Genomic DNA, 20,062 nt, shown 5'->3' with positions numbered 1-20,062 from the left:
TGGATTGTACAAGTCTTAAATTCGTTACGTTGAATCGTCTTAGAACAAACCATCCAATAAGAGCATTTTACAAATACGTTACGGTTCAGAATTCAGATAGTAAATATGTTTTACAAAGAGCAAATATTTTAAAATTAAATGAAATTTCCGTCTGTGCTTGGCAGATTATGATAATAATATGTAACAGGTCACTTGAAGATGGCCTAAGGAGCTGACAGCCAATTCATGGTCACATAAATATAATTTTGCAGGACTTTAGGAAGTGTTTTCCTTTTTAATATTAGCAAACATTTTCCCTAATTCGCGTAATATTCTTTAAATCAATAAATAACTTGTACTACACACTTTCTGAAGTAGCCTGTATCCTTCCACAACGTTATCAAATATCATCAAAATCGGTTAAGCAGTTTAGCAGTGAAAAGGTAACAGAAAGACACGCTTTCGCATTTAGAATTTGTGTGGATATTATCTTTACTGGTGTACATTCTACTATCTGCATACCAGTTACTACTTTAAGAAAACAAGTAATATGTATCACTAAAAAAAAATAAAAATAATATAATTTTGCACAGATGATACAAACCTGAAATACTTCGACAAGCCACGCCAGGCGGCTGGTTGTTACTACTATTTTCCAATATACCGAGATGATTCAAAGTAAATTACGTAATAAAGTGAGAAAGAAAAGTAAATTGTGTGGTAAGTTCTTGAAATTGCCATGTTGTTAGAACATTCTCTATACGATAGGACTATCATCAACAGGTATCATCTTTTATTGTTTTTAATACTCTATCTCTTATAGACTTTGAATTGTAAATATCTGCTCATAAAGGGTATACAAAAGTAACCTTCACTTATGAAAAGGTAATAACTTACAGATACGTCTTTTACAGCACTGAATGCAGTTTATCTTAAAGTTTTTTCTTCTTCCAAACGTTCAGTACTTCTACCTTTCGTAACACGACAAATGTCCCACTTGTATTCAGTTCCCTGCTAAATCAAGCGGAGGAACAAACACTGTTTAATGTAATCCCACACACGGAAGTCTACTAACGTTAAATTAGGTGATCGTGCTGGCCAGCATATCGTCGAACCACGTCCATCCAAGTCGCCATATTCCTACGGAGATACGCGACAGCTTCGCGATGATAATGTGGTGGCACGCCATCCTGCTGGAAAACAAATTCTGTGCCCATTCTTGTTGTAATAGTAATGTTCAAGCGTGCCCACATACTATATGCCAGTTACAGTTTAATCGGAAAAATAGAACGGACAGTAAATCTTGATTCAGGTTACAGCGCAAAAAAATATTTACCTTAGGCGAATCTAGTACATGTACGATTATGAGACGTGGTTTCTGCTCATCCCATACCTAAAGTTAATGCCGATCCCTTCTACCGCAGGTATGGAAGGTGGCTTCGTCACTGAACACAGTTTTTATTAAGGAAATCATCTTCGGCCAGCAGTTTGCGAAACATTTCTACACAAAACTCACCTCGTTTTTCTTTGTCACTTTCTCTTAAACCTTGCGACAGTCCCAATTTGTAGAGTCTGAAAGCCAGAAGTTTCCGTAATTCCTTCCACACTGCAACGCTAGACATATTCAATTCTAAGCTGGCACATCTAGTTGAGTTAAACTTGTTCAATTGCTGCGTCAGATATTGCCGGCCTACCACGACCTGTAGTCATCCATACACAGCCAGTGATACACAGCCCGTTTCGGTGGAGAGAATGTACCAATTAATAACAGTTTGCCTTCGAGGTGGTGCCTTGCGATATTTAGTCCTGAATTGTCTCTGAACTGTAGTGGCGGATTTGGAGTCGTGAAACCATACACAATACTGTGCACATGCCGTATCGTTACACGAGTCCATGATGACTATTGGAATAACTCATTCTCACATGCCACCTGCCTGGAACATCGGGAACTTACAGTGTTAGGCGGGAATAAGAATTGAAGATATACTGGATTCATGGTTATATCAAACATTTCGTAAGTTATTTATCCTTTTCGTAATTAAAGGTTGCTTTGAGAATAAAAGTAGCCCGTGTAAGTGTAAAGGAAATGCAGTGAAATTACGGAAATGAAGAGCTGAAGTATACTTACCATTTATTTACAATGAAAAATACAGGGATAATACATTTATATAAGATGTTAAATGTGACTCCCTCTAAAATTTATACACAGATGAGCATGTCTAAGCATGTTCATGTAGGCTTACACCCGGCTTGAAATTCGGATATCGTTGACAGCAACTTCACAGCTGATGACAGGAAACAATCTCATGTTGTTAGATCTGGCGAATGTGATGGCCATAAATGTTTGCTGGTAGTTCGTTCCTCGGTGAAGAAGACATCATGGGCTAGTTCCAGGGATACTTTAGACGTGTGGCATGTAGCCCTATCTTGTTGGAAGAGGCGGTATTGTCCTTCATATTCAGTAATCTGAGCACGAAATGTATCAGAAATATCCATAAATACAACCATGTTGAGAGTAGTGTCAAAAAATATCAGTCCACTGGTGCGTGTTCCTGTTCGACCGCACCAAACGCCGATTTTTTTCATCCTGACTAGTGATGTTAGGTTTCTCCGTTGCCCAGTACCTCATGTTCTGTAGATTCACATACTGGATAGATGAAACCATGCTACGTCTCTCATTATGTAATGGAAAGGGTCTAACAAAACGTCGTTGACGTTATTCAAATGTCATGTGCAGTAATCTATAGGTTTGTGGCTGTCGCCCTCCTGTACTTGCTGCACGACGTCACACGATGTGGCCTCAAATTAAGACTTTTTAATATCCGCAGGCGACTCCTCGTACTTACTTGCGCTTACTGGCCCAATTTACTTGTAGACTTCTTTGAGATCTGAATAATTCTTCGGCGAATGTCTGCGATAACTTCTGGTGTGCGAACCTAAGGAATTCTTCCTCATTTTATATTTTGCACAGATCCGTAAATGCGCCAATTTTTGTACAGACACAGACCCTTTGCTGGTAGTCCTATATCCGGGTATTTGACACCGAAAATTTCGCGAGTTCCGGTAATCGAAACTGTGTTCACATATTTCAGTGCCTTCTTCTATCGAGAAAGTCATTTTGCACACCGCGAAGAGAAAGTGTCACTTTACTGATGAAATAAACTGAAATGCTGATATAAGAATGCTAACAATTGATCACAGCATAAAACTATCCTTTGTTGTAGCTGTTTACCCTGTTTCAGAAGTCGAAATATTGCATTCGCAGACAAAGGAGCGGCTGGTTACTTTTAATTGCGCCACCCTGCTTAACTAATTTATAAACACCTTTCATATTAGGTTGAATACCAGCAATACGGCTACTGCCAGGTCCCACCCGCTTATGGAGGGGCTGAATGACGTGACCAATTAAAAGAAAAAGCCTTCTACGTCGTGTGTTTGGCATCGCCAGCCTCCCGAATTCGTGAGACTTCCGGGCTAATTCTCTCTTCGTCGACCTGTGAAATTCAAGGACATTCGAATGGACTTTTCTCGGTCCACTTGTCTTTCCGCCGTTTACGATTTCTGGCTGTGGACTTTGCTATGAGAGGCCAGACCGGTTGGGGCATTATTAACTACCGCCACAAGTTATCGGACATCTTTGTTCTTTCTGCTGCTTACTGTTTCAATAAATATCAATCGTATGTCCACATACAGTCGAATTCTTATTGCAATCTCTTCAGCCCACACTTCCATAATGAGCTTCATTTGTTATTTCGATTACATCTGAATCATCCATTGTAAATTTCGCTGTATACGTTGCTCAACTCATATCTAAGAAAGAGATTTACTGCGTCTTTTCCGACACGTGTACGCGTCAACACTCAGCGCATACAGTAATAAATCTTTTCCGCGTAAGCAATTGCATTTGAACTAACATAGATGAGGAGCATTCCACCTTTCGAAGGTGATCTACCACAGTTCCTACATACGACATTTCACGCCAACACAGCGACCTCAGCGTTTAAAAATAACGTTGAAAAATACTGCGTAGAAGTGAGTAACCAAGCCACAGTTACTCAGACACCGCGATTGTTATACTGAAGTTCTCAGCGCTGCAAAACGCTTTGAGGAGGGTTTTACTCTCGCAGCGTGTGTAACACTGACATCTATCCTATATTGTACTCAAGATGTCGTAGTACCATCATCATGTGGGACATTCATTTGTATCTTTGAATGATCATGTTTGTGTTACAACGTAAACACACTTGGAGAAATAGTATGACATTAACTGTAGAGAATTTCCAACTCATCCAAGATGCTGTGCCTTGCATAGGCCGGAAATCGGCAATTTTACTTTGTTGACACGGAAAGTAAGAGGAGCTCCAACAACCATAACACGATTATTTCAATGCCAGGAAGGACATTAGTTAATATTTGCAGGCATTTACAACTTGGCCTCAACACATGTACAAAACACAACCAAAGCCGTATTTAACATTGTTTGAACTGAGATTTAGAATTAACTACTTTCTTAGACATATTTCTAAATTAGTGGAGAAATGTGTCGCTTGTTACACATTCAGGTAAATGGAATTTACTTCAGTGAAAACACCTTTCGCCATTTCTTGTAAGTGGATTGTAGGTTTGCGAGAAAAGGAGAGATTCTATTTTGTGAAATAGGGATTGTAATTAACTGGGTTTATTTGCGTATCAAAGTCAGATAATGAACAATTCAGGCAAAATGATAGTCCGTTTCTCATTGACAGTTAATTCATTATACGTAATAGTAATGATTACCTGTGCAAACACAAGTCTGATAAATCTAACATGAAGGTTGAGGGGCAAACTGGTAATAAATCGCGCAAATACTAACTGACTGTCGCGAAACTGGTTAGCATGGAACAGAACTATTGAAGGTAATAGGTTATTCAAGGTAATTCGTCACAGCACTCATGGATTCCGGAAGCAAAATGCTTTGACTTTGCAAGGTAAATCTTCAGAGTGAGGCTCTAAGATTTTAATTACAAACTGACTTGGTATTCTCTAAGACACGTGCATTAGCAGCTCGATCTCGCTATAATGTTGCTGTCACTGACTGAAGTAATGCAACTTCAATCATTTTCAGCGCCAGCACTTCTCTTCTGTGGCCAGGTGTTGGTTGACCCAATATTGAGTCCCACACATGCGTCAGCAGAGCATGTGTGAAGCGAAGTCTGTCTGCACATGGTAGCTATTTCGTTGTCTCTATCTGTTCTCTCCCCTGTGACAGAAAGTCTGACAAGGAAGCCTCACTTTGCCACGTTTTTCAATACAAGCTTGATTGGCAGTGTCTGAATCTTCTCGGCTCTGACCCACGAAAATGCTCTTCAGAAAGTGCAGGTCCCATGCCCTAGGCTATGTTTTACTTGGTTAGACAATGCTTTACCTTTCCATTCTAGTCCTCTAAAAAAAGCCGTTCTTCATCTTTCCTGTCTCTCTTTGGCCAATAAGACAGCTTCCCTTCGGCTCTGTCATACTCCTTTTCCTTATGGGAGAAGCTTAGATGAACCAATATCCCTACGAATTTGCATACGTCGTGTCACAGGTCTGAAAAACTGTCCCATACCAACACCTCTCCCTTACAGTTAAAAATTTTTGCCAAGACAGTTGTGCCCAAATCGAAAATGCATCGATAAAATATGACTTCTAAGTGGGATTAGAGTTATGTGCTCATAAGAGACAGTTTAGAATGTGGATGTTGTCAAGGTAATATATTTATTTGTGCTTTATCCTAGCAAGCCATCGTTCGCTCATCCACCAGCGTTTCTGGTGAACTTTTCATTTCACAAACTTTCGAACTTACGATCACTCAGACTCAGAAAAACTGTGTCATTCAATCTTAATTCATTTGCTTTCATATCAGAGTTTTACAATTGTAATGACATTTCATTGATTCACTCACATTGATGATTTGCATCATACTTTCGCAAATTCAATCTTTGACGAAGACCATGACCAACTACATTCATACCACAAACAATTTGCTGATTAACTCATTCAATCCTCCCTAGTGTGCTATGCTTGTGATCATTACCCAGATTTGCAACAGTAAAACATGGACCATATACACACAACCATGTCGGCGAAACATCCGCAACTGAGCACTATACCAGAGGTTGAAGACTCCGCTACAATTGTAAGGTCCTTTTATCTAGAACACGATCGTTTTCGGGCGCTTATACGCCGATCATCAGGTGTTATACTGAAACTAGCAGGAAACCGGACATAATAGTTTTACACACAGTAAGACACAGAAAAAAGCAAAAGAAAAGCCAAAAAAAATTTCTCGAAAACACCGGTCGGGCTAAGTGCTTTAAAGCCTACGTCAGTGGCAATTGATGACTGTGGCGTGTTGTTCCCCGTTACCATACACATCCCCACTATATTAAAACCTCACATGCCACTCGTGGGAAGGAGAAAAAATTTCCATTGTGTTTTACAATGTGTGCATTGTATACAGAATGTATACATTGGATCCACTTCTTAATACTTACGGAAAAAAACATTGATTGCGATAACCGGCTCTAATTCGGTAAATCTATATTCGATGGTATGGTACAGCACACTGTCCTGGATTGGTGAAAATATGTTTCACCTGTTTTAAAGTAATCTTTCTGTGTAATACTACAATCGTATTTGCTGGAGTCGATGGTACGAATCCCCAAGTAGTTCACAGATGGGCAATTAAAATTGAATGCAGACAGAGAATATTTTCCCGGACTTGAATGTCTGGGAGTTTGACATTGTATCAAAAGGCTTCCAAGTCGCATCAAAATACGTTCTAACTGCAGTAAACTATTTCCGAAACAACAACATTCGTCATCACAGCTCTAAGCTCTCCCATCACTCCTAGGTCATAGACCCATACACGCAGCACGATAGGTAAAATACCAAACCGCTATTCTGTGAACTGACGCATTTCCACTGCACTCTAAGTATAAAAAATATCCAGGAAGAGCATGTAATAGGATTTTTCCTGGTTTTGTGACACTTTCCTGCATCTATCTTTATGTCTATCTTTGTGTATACACATTTATTGCTTACCAGATGTGGCTTGCTATTCCTATGTACACAATCCAACTCCGATACATGACCCCCAAATCCAGTCGTGGTATCTACAAACTATCGCAAAAACACACACGCACGTAAATGGATTACTGCAGTGAGATAGGGTGTTGACTTTATTCTTCTGTAAACTCGCACATAAACAGTGCATAGTTACGCTGTTTTGTGTGTTGGATCCCCAATCTGGGACCACCCACACACACCCTCTCTCCCTCACTCTAATGACACCTGAAGGTGGTACAGTGGACGATCTGAAACCTCTACCGGACAGCCTTGGGATAGTTTGCCTGAGGAAGTAGAATAAACGCGAACTATGACTGGTTATAGCCTCATGCAGCGGCGAAAGCTAGCGACTGCAGGCACTGCTTTCCACATGTTGGGAGCAGAGCAGGCAGATCAGCGCACAGACACAAGTATAAATATCCATATGTACCTCATTTATGCAAGACGTATTATTTCAATGTTTTTCCTACATGGGACTGATTTCACTTAGCCGAGGACAATGCTGCCACAGCCAGAACGTTGGAACTTTTGGAAGCATGCCAGTGTTCGGTTCTTCATCTGAGACGGATAGACAGGCAATTCGCTATTGTTCCAGAGGACCAGTCTTTCCTAGAAATACATTTAATGGCTTGCCCTTTGTCGATTTGTGACTGACTTCTGAAGACCAGGAGCAGTATATCATTGCCAGCAAATGGCTCTCTTTGTGTACCATCAGCGACAGTTTAGAACAGGCCTAGAAAAGCGGTATCCCTACCTACTAGGGGAGGAGAGGGAAGGAGGAGGAGATGAAGGAGGGGAGGCAAGAGTGGTTCTAAGCTGCTTAGTCTGTGTCCACACATTGTGGTGAACACACATGCAGCTGCCACCACTCTCTCCTGGCGAGACCTCTTCGGGTCGGTTTTTGCGGTTGTTACAATGATTTTTTTCAATTTCCAGTGGTGTTTTTTAGTACAATTTCGATGTGTGTGACGCATTTTCCGTCTCTTGTGGTAGCGTGTATTGGCCCTCCTACATACCAGTGATAGTTGTAAGGAGCTAACGGTACCCCCCCCCCCCTTTACTACAGTCCATGTCCTGCAAAAAGATGGATCCAACTTAGTTGTACTGTAGACTCCTGTGTGTTTTATGGTAGAGTGAAGGTAGGATAGTTCTTCCATTCCTCAACAAAAGTGCACTTCTGATCATACAAATAACTGCTAGAACAGAACTATCTTATTCATTATATGATTATTAAGACATTAAGGTTACTTAAGTAAATCACTAATATACGTCATTTTTAAGATATTTAATCAATATGCACCAAATACTGCCTGTGAAGAACAATTTTTTTGCATTCTTGCATATAACTTCCTCAACTACTATATCCTATGTCCACATATACAAAGCATTTGTCATGCAGTATAATATTTTTTGTGTCATTTTTGTGTATAACACTGAACAATGCAGCACACTTCGTTTGATGTTTATATTGTAAAAAAACACTGCTTGTGCAGAATTACTTCATATTCTATATGTTTACCTTAATAAACTTCACGAGCAGAGATCTTAATTAGTAGTCAAAGAGCTCTCATAATGCCACACATATGAGTTTTATGTACAATAATTTTAGATTCATGTTAATGTACTTGTGTCTCATATGAAACAATTTACGAACTTTCATTCACATAAAGTGCATGTGCAGTTACTTAGTTGACTATTTTCACTTATGTTTACAGGAACATGTAAATAAATTGCAAAGTTGTAACGGCAAGTATTTACTGTCCGTAGAGCACCAGGTAACTGGGATTGGCCAGAGCACAAACAAATTACAAAATGCACATGCATAAGTGATGTCTGCAACAATGATATCACTTCAAATGATGGCAGCAACCGAGGAGGTCTGTCATAATGAAGGATGTCTGCAATAAATACCCGTTCTTGAGTGGCAATCAACGACCGATGCTGAGCTTTGCATTCGAGAGCCACAGTTACACAGAGCTGTCTCAGTGAATGGACACTGACAATACAAGCCGCTGTGTCACAAAAATGTAGATTGTCCAAGAAAAGGTGTCCTTGAGATAGGCACTGTACACAACACTGCATGATTCCACTACACTCTACATATCTACGTTGAAGTGTTAATGATAAAGACTCTAAACACACCTCTACACTCAGTTTACGACATTGCTTCTCCTCTTATATTGGTGTGTGCAAAGTGTACAACAATACAAAATACCCTGTGCAGTGAACATTCCCTTTCTACAAAACAATATCACTCTACATGTTGTTCTTGATATTTTTCTAAACTTTACAGGTTGAAATTTTTCATATATTATAATGTGCCCAATTACTTATTTTAAAAGGCTCTCAAAACGGCCACGAGATAATTTGGCCAAGAATGAACAATCCTTCTAATATAAATAGAACTTCTACATCTTTTGTATTTTGTTTAAATATTTGAACATTTTAGTAAGCAAGAAATGCTTCACTACATTCCTTGTAAAAATAATATTTACCGTCTAACCTATATCTTTATATACACATATGTTTCATAATTAACCTAGTCGGACAAGGGCGGTCGCGCGTATCTCGCAGATACCACTTGTTGTTAATAAACTTGGTCTTTTTAGACATTAAATTTTTATCATAAAAGTAATATTAGGCATTATTCATGTATTATACAAACAAAAATAAAGTTATGTTTCAGAACACACATTTCCTTCTCATAGCTTCTCGAGGTACTGATACTTACTTTCCGTGTACAAGTGTCAAATTTATATAGGATTATGTTTGAAATTTTGGTTTCTCAATGAACTTCAGTTATTTAGAAATTGAAATACAATCAATGCAAACATTTCTTGAACTGTCCACATACACTACTGGCCATTAAAATTGCTACACCAAGAAGAAATGCAAATGATAAACGGGTATTCATCGGAAAAATATATTATACTAGAACTGACATGTGATTACATTCACAATTTGGGTGCATAGATCCTGAGAAATCAGTATCCAAAACAACCACCTATGGCCGTAATAACGGCCTTGATACGCCTGGGCATTGAGTCAAACAGAGCTTGGATGACGTGTACAGGTACAGCTTCCCATGTAGCTTCCCGCGCCCGGGTTCCCGGGTTCGATTCCCGGCGGGGTTAGGGATTTTCTCTGCCTCGTGATGACTGGGTGTTCTGTGATGTCCTTAGGTTAGTTAGGTTTAAGTAGTTCTAAGTTCTAGGGACTGATGATCATAGCTGCTAAGTCCCATAGTGCTCAGAGCCATTTTGAACCACAGTTCATCAAGAGTAGTGACTGGCGTATTGTGATGAGCCAGTTGCTCGGCCACCATTGACCAGACGTTTTCCAATTGGTGAGAGATCTGAAGAATGTGCTGGCCAGGGAGCAGTTGAACATTTTCTGTATCCAGAAAGGCCCGTACAGGACCTGCAACATGCGGTCGTGCTTTATCCTGCTGAAATGTAGGGTTTCGCAGGGATCGAATGAAGGGTAGAGCCACGGGTCGTAACACATCTGAAATGTAACGTCCACTGTTCAGAGTGCCGTCAATGCGAACAAGAGGTGACCGAGACGTGTAACAAATGGCACCCCATACCATCACCCTGGGTGATATGCCAGTATGGCGATGACGAATACACGCTTCCAATGTGCGTTCACCAAGTTGTCGCCAAACACGGATGCGATTATCATGATTCTGTAAACAGAACCTGGATTCATCCAAAAAACTGACGTTTTGCCATTCGTGCACCCAGGTTCGTCGTTGAGTACACCACCGCAGGCGCTCCTGTCTGTGATGCAGCGTCAAGGGTAACCGCAGCCATGGTCTCCGAGCTGATAGTCCATGCTGCTGCAAACGTCGTCGAACTGTTCATGCAGATGGTTGTTGTCTTGCAAACGTCCCCATCTGTTGACTCAGGGATCGAGACGTGGCTGCACGATCCGTTACAGCCATGCGGATAAGACGCCTGTCATATCAATTGCTAGTGATCTAAGGCCGTACTTTTGTACGGAGGTCTCCAGCTGTATGTGCGGAACTGGTTAACATCACAGCCCCTGGAATTTTATGAGACAGCCATTCACCGCCTTGTGTCACAGTGGGACAAGTTTCTCAACAGACAGGGTCAATATTTCTAACATACAGGTACTGGTTTCTGTAATTATGCCTCGGGATCGTTTCTTTTTGAACACCCCTAATACAAGGCCCCGGACCTGCAACTCGCCGATTATCGGGAACAGCGGTGTTTACTGCAGCGCTGGACACAGTTTCTCTTATTAAATGCCCTTTTGCAACACATGAAAACATAAGTAATAATGATGACAAGAGTGTTTCAAATACTCAAACAGATGACGTAAAATTTTAATTTTTTTAATTTGGAAACTGTATGTCGAAAGGTTTAAGGTTAAGATGCGCACCTATGCTTCAAGGTTAAACAAATTTGGAAACGATTATGACAGGGATAAGGCTTGGTTCAAAGCGATCAACCTTTTCATTTCAATCAGCGACCGAGGTGCGACTGGATCCGAACCTGTCCCTTTTGACAATCTTATTCTGACTAAAGCCCTGGTGATAGTTGGCTGTTATTATGTCAAAAGTGGAACTGCTTCTTAGTTATGAAGGCCGCTCTGAAGGAACGTTTTAAAACATTACGTATGAGCACTTCTTACAAGAGAACCCACTCGGCGAAACCACAAGATCCAGTTAAAAATACACCAATAATGACCGGGTCTTTCAAAGCCTGGAACGCACAGCTTAGAACAACAGGTAGTTCAGATTATCTCAAATACAATTACAATGAAGGAATTGAACAGGTTAACATCTAAATCTAACCACAAGACCCCTGTTTGTTTAATGGCAACCTGTGCCTTGGTACAATGTTCTGACTGTATTTCCGACCAGGAGCTGATTCGTTAAAACAGTAATGATCGAGTATAAACTACAAAGGAAGGGCAATATAATATCAGAACAAATCTTCAAATGATAACTGGTGTCTAGTACAATACTACAGTCTATATTTACGACCAAAGAGCCGACCGAGTAAAACTCTCAGGGTCGGGTACGAACCAGAAAATAATTAGGAGGTCAGGTAGACACATCAATCACCACAAGGATTACAGAGTGTCACTCCCTCTTAGCAGCAAGAAGCTCCATGGACCCACGGTGCATCACAGCGGTTACTGAGTGGTGCCGATGTCAGCCAGGTAGAAGGGGGCAGCCAGGCCACGAGCGTTCGACACAAATGTTGCCAACCAACCGACGGGATGTCGGCCTGCTGCTTGTAGTCGACGCCGACAGCGGTGAAGTACTCCGGCATCTTTACTCTGCGCAGGCCCTCCTTGCGTAGCTAGTATCTTGGGCCGCTCGGCCGGCCGGAGTGGCCGTGCGGTTCTAGGCGCTACAGTCTGGAGCCGAGCGACCGCTACGGTCGCAGGTTCGAATCCTGCCTCGGGCAGGGATGTGTGTGATATCCTTAGGTTAGTTAGGTTTAATTAGTTCTAAGTTCTAGGCGACTGATGACCTCAGAAGTTAAGTCCCATAGTGCCCAGAGCCATTTGAATTTCGTTCTGCAACTATCGTAAACAACTCGCACTCAGAACTGCCTTGTGAATGTGGCGATTACTTGCGACTATAGTAAACACATTCGCGATCAGGACTGCCTTGTGAATGTGGCAAATAACGAAACATTGTCTTGTGTTGTCACGGTCACCAAATCTGTGGCTGTCTGCGTTTTGTTACTAATTGATTCCGTAGAAATGAGCAGTGCTGTCTGTCACTGTTTCCCTACCAGAAAATTAAAGCTCTGTCACTTGCTGATCTTCTGTTCACTGGAATGTGAAGCATTCAGCCTTCCTTTCCTGAAACACGTGTTCCTATTTACTACATAAATAACTTAATTTATAAAAGGGGACAGGAGCGGGGGAAACTACAGATAGTAACAGACGATAAACTGTAATGAAACCAAATATATTCACGATAAAAACACACAAATACGAGGTAGTCTTTCACAACCAAGCCGTAATTCTGGGGTGTACGACGATCTGTCGATTTGCCATAGGACACTCCACTGCGAAGTGAAAAATACATTGCGGACACCTCCCTCCCCTACCCTCCCCCCCCCCCCCCCCCCTCACACACACACCTCACCCTCCCCCTCGGCTGTGGTAATATCCTTTCTTCCAGGACTGTTAGTCTTCCAAATTTAGCAAGAAAACTTCTGTGAAGTTTAGAGGCTAGGAGATAACGTACTGGTGGAAGTAAAGCTGTGAGGACGACTCGTGAGTAGCGCGTATTAGCTCAGTAGGTAGCGCACTTGCCCGAGACAGGCACACAGTTTTAATCTTCCAGGAAGTTCCAAAAAATGTATACACGAAAATCAGTGAGAAACAAGCGAGAAAATGATAACTCGTCCAGTCCATAGAGACAGTGATATTTAAAAAAAAAAAAAAAAACTCAGCGGAATTCTAGGAATGACGATCACGAGAGAAAGCTGTTACAGCTGCAGTCAGGAGTAATGTTGGTCGAGTCTAGGCATTTTCTGCGCATCTACCTCACGCATTCAGCGGCAGCTAGTGAGCCTTCAGCAGTGTTCTGTGAATGTCGTAGCCAATGCGAGCATTAAACGTGATCACAGCGAGTTGTTTAGTGCATTTTTATTCCATTTGCTGCGGGATGACACCGCTGCTGCTGCTGGTGGTGGTAAGTGACTAAGTCTACATAATCAAGAGAGAGACACAATTTACAGGATACACGCTTTCTTCAAGCGCATTCACGTATATGCGTATACTGCTGTTGTAGCTTGGAACCGGCAACACTGCAGCCCCGGTCATATCCCGGTTTATAATTACTTTAATGGAACGACGTAAGTCGCAATTTCATTCGGAGGTCGAACCGAGTGAGTTGGCGCATTGAAGAAACCGTAATCACATTTGGGAGGACGGCCCCCAAATCCTCGGTCAGACATTATAATAATTTAGGTTTTTGTGATTTTCCTGATTTGATTGTGGAAAGTGACGGCATAATTGTCTCTAAAACGACACTGCTAAATTTCATTTCGCATTCTTCTCAAATTTAACTCCTCTAACGCATTCGTCGCCGAAGAGACGGTTAATCCTTCCTCGGAATGAACATCTATTAAGTAGTAGAAGTTTCAGATCCAAACCCATAATTATACAGGAGCGTAGAATTATTTACATAAATTTAATATTGTATCTCCGCTGAGGAAGTGTGTTCTTTTCTTTTTTATTGTTATGGAAAATGTCACATAAAGACCCACTTTTTAAAGAATGTTCTTTACTTCCTACAATAAACATAATTTATCCTTACTATCGTTCCTAAAAAGAAGTGTGCAGCTACTCAAGCCAGGGAGGGCCGTAATACTATAATTTTGGACTTGCTTTTGTTAAAGGCTTTTTTTCAGATATTGTAATATTGTTTATAGTATATCGTTGTAAACCCGTCTTATGAATATTCATTAATTTAGGAATTAGTTGTAACGTTAATATCATTGACTTAAATGAATTAAGCGGGGCGGCGGCAAGTAACAATAGATTGGAAGAGACTGGGTGTTTTCCATGCTTTGTGCAATATTATTAACGTCATCGGACTTTGTAGAAAAGCTGTGATAGAAAAAAAAGCGATAATATAAAATTTGGCGCGTGTGCGTGGAATGCTGCAGATCGGTGCATATGACTTCTTCAAGAAACACGCCAAAGACAAACGAAGATCGTTCAACTGCTGTGAACTGTCAGCGCGCACCGAAGGGTTGTGTTATCTCTTCGATATTGACAGTAATGGGATACGATAATTTGCTTTAACCTCTTGCTGAGACGAGGCTGCGTAATTTTAAACAAGGAATGGTATCTCTGCAATTTAGTGGGCACCATCTTGCGAAACAAGACTAATTAGTCGTCGTCCAGAGATTCAGCAGTGGTATATACACTAACGACACTGCGGAAAGGTGGAATGGCATTTACATCGCTTAACATGACAAATCGATGGAAACATAATTTTCAAAAGTTTAAGAATGTTCCGAGCGTTGACGTACAGATATCCTCGTCCCGTAGTGTTCCAAAAAACCACATGTGAGAAAGCAACATGCTGAATTTTACACATACGAATGATACGATTGATAAACTTTGAACTAAGATTCTCGTTATAAACCAGAAAATACGGCGCGCGAGTACAATTATTCTCGCAGCTACGTATGTAAATGTTTTGTTATATTTAATAATTCAAGTTGTACTTGCACATGTTGCTACGAACAATTAGATACAAATGATGATCGTACCTAATCGTAATACATTTACCGTGTTCGCAGGGTAGAGTGTGACATTTGGGATGAATGCAAACAAAATACAATGTGTGTGAAATCTTATAGGACTTACCTGCCAAGGTCATCGGTCCCTAAGCTTACACCCCCGCCGGGATTAATGCGTCCTGTCTCAAACCACACGCTCTGGTCCCTAGTGTAGAAAAAAAAAACTCTGGAAGACACAACAAAAGAATGTGAAGGTCAAAGACAATACATAAAGCAATAGCATTGTCAATGTACACTGCCTTGTATGGTATATGGTCAACAATTGGAGATGGCAGTTGTAGGTTGGTATATGGTCAATTGGAGATGGCAGATGGGGAACCGAAGTGAATGAGCATCGGTGCAAATTTGTACACCATTTTGATACTTGCGCTGCAATCTACCACGGCAGCGATTCTCTTCCTGAACTACGAGATTTAGAGGCTATCGAACGCTTCAAAGACTGATTGAAATTACTGTATTTGAAACCCTCATCTTCCATATCTTTTAAACAGCAGATATTCTCGAACAACAACCACAGAAGTCACTTCGAGGCATCCTGTGAAAGCATGGCAGTTTGTCATAAAGAAAGGAAATATATTACTTGAGAGTGTGGATGTACTAATCCTGCAGTGATAGTTTGTATTTGTGTTGTAAATTGTTTGTTATTATGGTAATCCAAAGACGTACGCACACACCTATTAACTATGTTACACCTGTTTTACATGCCGTGTCCATATTTACGTGTGTATGTTGGTTGCCTCTATTCATGTTTAATCCAATCCCAATCGTAATACATTTACCGTGTTCGCAGGGTAGAGTGTGACATTTGGGATGAATGCAAACAAAATACAATGTGTGTGAAATCTTATAGGACTTACCTGCCAAGGTCATCGGTCCCTAAGCTTACACCCCCGCCGGGATTAATGCGTCCTGTCTCAAACCACACGCTCTGGTCCCTAGTGTAGAAAAAAAAAAAAAAAACTCTGGAAGACACAACAAAAGAATGTGAAGGTCAAAGACAATACATAAAGCAATAGCATTGTCAATGTACACTGCCTTGTATGGTATATGGTCAACAATTGGAGATGGCAGTTGTAGGTTGGTATATGGTCAATTGGAGATGGCAGATGGGGAACCGAAGTGAATGAGCATCGGTGCAAATTTGTACACCATTTTGATACTTGCGCTGAAATCTACCACGGCAGCGATTCTCTTCCTGAACTACGAGATTTAGAGACTATCGAACGCTTCAAAGACTGATTGAAATTACTGTATTTGAAACCCTCATCTTCCATATCTTTTAAACAGCAGATATTCTCGAACAACAACCACAGAAGTCACTTCGAGGCATCCTGTGAAAGCATACCATGGCAGTTTGTCATAAAGAAAGGAAATATATTACTTGAGAGTTTGGATGTACTAATCCTGCAGTGATAGTTTGTATTTGTGTTGTAAATTGTTTGTTATTATGGTAATCCAAAGACGTACGCACACACCTATTAACTATGTTACACCTGTTTTACATGCCGTGTCCATATTTACGTGTGTATGTTGGTTACCTCTATTCATGTTTAATCCAACGTGTCTCACGCTTCACTCTTCCTGTCGTACTGAAAGTGATTGCATCGAGATTAACATTGTTATTCGACGTATTAATGGAGCATGTACACAGTGGTGACAAAAGCCATGGGATACCTGCTAATATCTTGTCTAGCCTCCTTTTTCCCGGCGTAGCTCAGCAACTCGACGTCGCGTGGTTCAACAATCCTCAGGAAGTTCCATTCAGAACTACTGAGCCGTGCTGCCTCTATAGCCGTCCATAACCGCGAAGCAGTTTCCGGTGCAGGATTTTGTGCACGAACTGACCTCTCGATTTTGTCCCATAAATGTTTTACAGGATTCATGCCAGGCGCTCGAACTGTCCAGAAAATTCTTCAAACCAATCGCGACCAATTGTGGCCCAATGGCTTGACGCATTGTTATCCATAAAAATCCCACCATTTTTTGAAAAACTGAATTCCATGAATGGTTGCAATGTTCTCTAAGTAGCCGGACATAACCATTTCCAGTCAATGATCGCTTCTTTTGGACCGAAGTAGCCTGTCCATTCCATATAAAGACAGCCCACACCAATACAGACCCACCACCAGCCTGCACGGTGCCTTGTTGACAACTTGGGTCCGTGGCTTCGTGGGGGCTGTGCCACACTCAAACCCTACCATCAGCTCTTACTAACAGCAAACGGCACTCATCGGGCCAGGCCACGTTTTTCCAGTCGTCTAGAGTGCAACCGATACGGTCACGAACACAGGGGCCGTATTCTGTATCGTTCAAATCGATCGGTGTAGTTGGTTCGTTTCGGTAGTGACGTCATTTTCGGTTCTTTATCGAAATATCCTATTCAATAAGCTTCTGAGACCTGTTACCGAACGGTCCTCCCACCGATTTTACAACAATTGTATCGAGAGATTTTGGATTTCGGTGTTGACATGTCGATCGGTGAGCTGTGGTTTATGTACACCTATAATTTGTTATTTTAAACATATTTAGCGGTTTTAGCTTTGGATTTAGTGATTGTGTTACTAAAGAATCACCAGAAGATGCATCCAGTTGGAAAGCGAGTTCATAATAGACTATTTTCTTTTGTTAGAAATATGGTTAGGTTAGGTTGTTACTGTGAATGATTACATCCAAACAGAAAACGTTTTCGGTCAATATTCTCTCAAAATACGTGTTATTTTAATGCAAATAAGAGTTTAAAGATCATTAGATAGCAAGACATCGGCTCTGCTTACGTATATTATATGAGTGTGAACTGACGTTACTAGTGCCTTTGTGTACTTTTTCCCACAAATGGTTTAGTTAGTAATTATCGAAACGTTTTTACAACTTTCAAGTAACAATGGAAAGCAATTATGTGAAGCCTGATACTAGAAACCTTCCAAACTATTACACATTTCTGACATACACAGCATCGTTTGGCAACGAAGTCAGCCTACGTTCCTCCGTGATAGTAGAAGAATTCAGCCACATGTAGTAGTTGTTTTAGAGTAGCCAACTGGAATAGCATGGAATGTGGTCTGGAAAAACATCAGTTAGTGATGTTCATTCGTCTGACGTGAGAACAGCGTGGTACAAGGTAGTCAATAACATCATCAGCACTAATGAGCGTCTCTTTGCCATCGGTTTAAGTGACACTAACCTCTGCAGCAAATGCAACCTCGTTGATAGTGTGCCTCATCGTTACACATGTGGAGATCGGACTATCAACTGGAGATGAACCAGGGAGAAAATTGCTCAAATAACAAGAACTTCAGCAAACAATGTACCGACTAACATTTTCTTCAGACCAGAGGAAAGTCACTACCCTCAGGCAAAAAATAACGCAGTGATTTGGTTAATGGGCAAATATACGAGTTACGTTTTTAACAATATTGGGAGCGATGAACATATTGAATACAAGTTGTACATGGAAAATGAATTCGAGAAAATAAATATCAGAATCACAATAAGAAATATGGTAACATGCTCCGAATTGTCTGCAACAGAATGGGTATAGGTTAGGAACTGGATTCCTAGTAGAGAGGGAATGGGTTGAGTCACGTTCCCGACCCTAATCTCACCTGCAGGTCACACATGACAAATAAATCAGTAGTACAGCAGAATACAAGAATATGGCGACAAACATCTGGTGTCTGATAGAAAGGAAGATCTTGAACTCCCTAAGGATGCGTTTAGAAGGCTGGAACTGACAAAAATAACAAGGCAGTGAAGGATTTTGCGATGTCGGTGTTCGGGACTTCTCTTCTGTCCACGTAATTTACCCTGGAAGGAACACACATCAAGCATTTACTGACTGATTAATTTGGGTCTGGGAAATGATGATGAGGAACCTCTGCGGCAGAAGAAGAAAATGTGCCATGCTGAACTGCCACCAGTTGAATTGTGCTACTGCTAAACACTCATTCTTTGAATGCTGTAATTTATGACTGCAATTATCTGTCCCCTTATTTATGTCATTTCATTGCAGCCATTTTTGTTACTGTTTTTGTGGAGTAAAAAAAAAGTGATTAGCGCACGGGATTACTACACATAAGGACGCGGGTTCGCGCACGGATGGGTGCGAATTTTTTTTTCCTCTTCATATATGCAACACTTTCTGAGACATTGTTATTCGTGTAAGTTAAGATTTTTCTGCAATATTACTTACATGTAAGAGCGCACTTCCTCAGTAATGATTTCGTGATTTCTGTGTGTTTAAAATATGAAATTGTTGAAGATGAAATTGCTGTGAGTGAAACAACTGGCAGTGACCTTTATATTTTTTCTTGTCAGAAGCAATCCACCATTTTTTCCGAATACGTAGTGATTTCTGAGTATGCGTACTGCGAAAACACAAGTTCAGTACTGCGAAGAATAGCGCGCCTGTGTCGTCTGCTAGCCTCTTTGTGTTCGTGCCGCTGTGCGCGCTACAGTGCGCAAGCGCGGATGTTCGGCCGCTTGCTTTTGATTAGCTTGCGCGACGCGAACCGACAACAGCGCTTCGGTTCTCTAGACCCGAACGGTATCATACTGAATAATGATGGGGCTCTAATTCGAGTACTAGACCGTTCGGTGCTCTTGAGTACCGAAACGATCGGCACAATGACGGAAAGACACAGAACAGGGCCCCAGGACATGCCCTGCAGGCGACGTCGTGCATTTCGCTG

Source organism: Schistocerca serialis, chromosome 8 (genome assembly GCF_023864345.2).
Source record: "Schistocerca serialis cubense isolate TAMUIC-IGC-003099 chromosome 8, iqSchSeri2.2, whole genome shotgun sequence".
NCBI lineage: Eukaryota > Metazoa > Arthropoda > Insecta > Orthoptera > Acrididae > Schistocerca > Schistocerca serialis.
Note: the sequence above shows the minus strand (reverse complement) of the source record.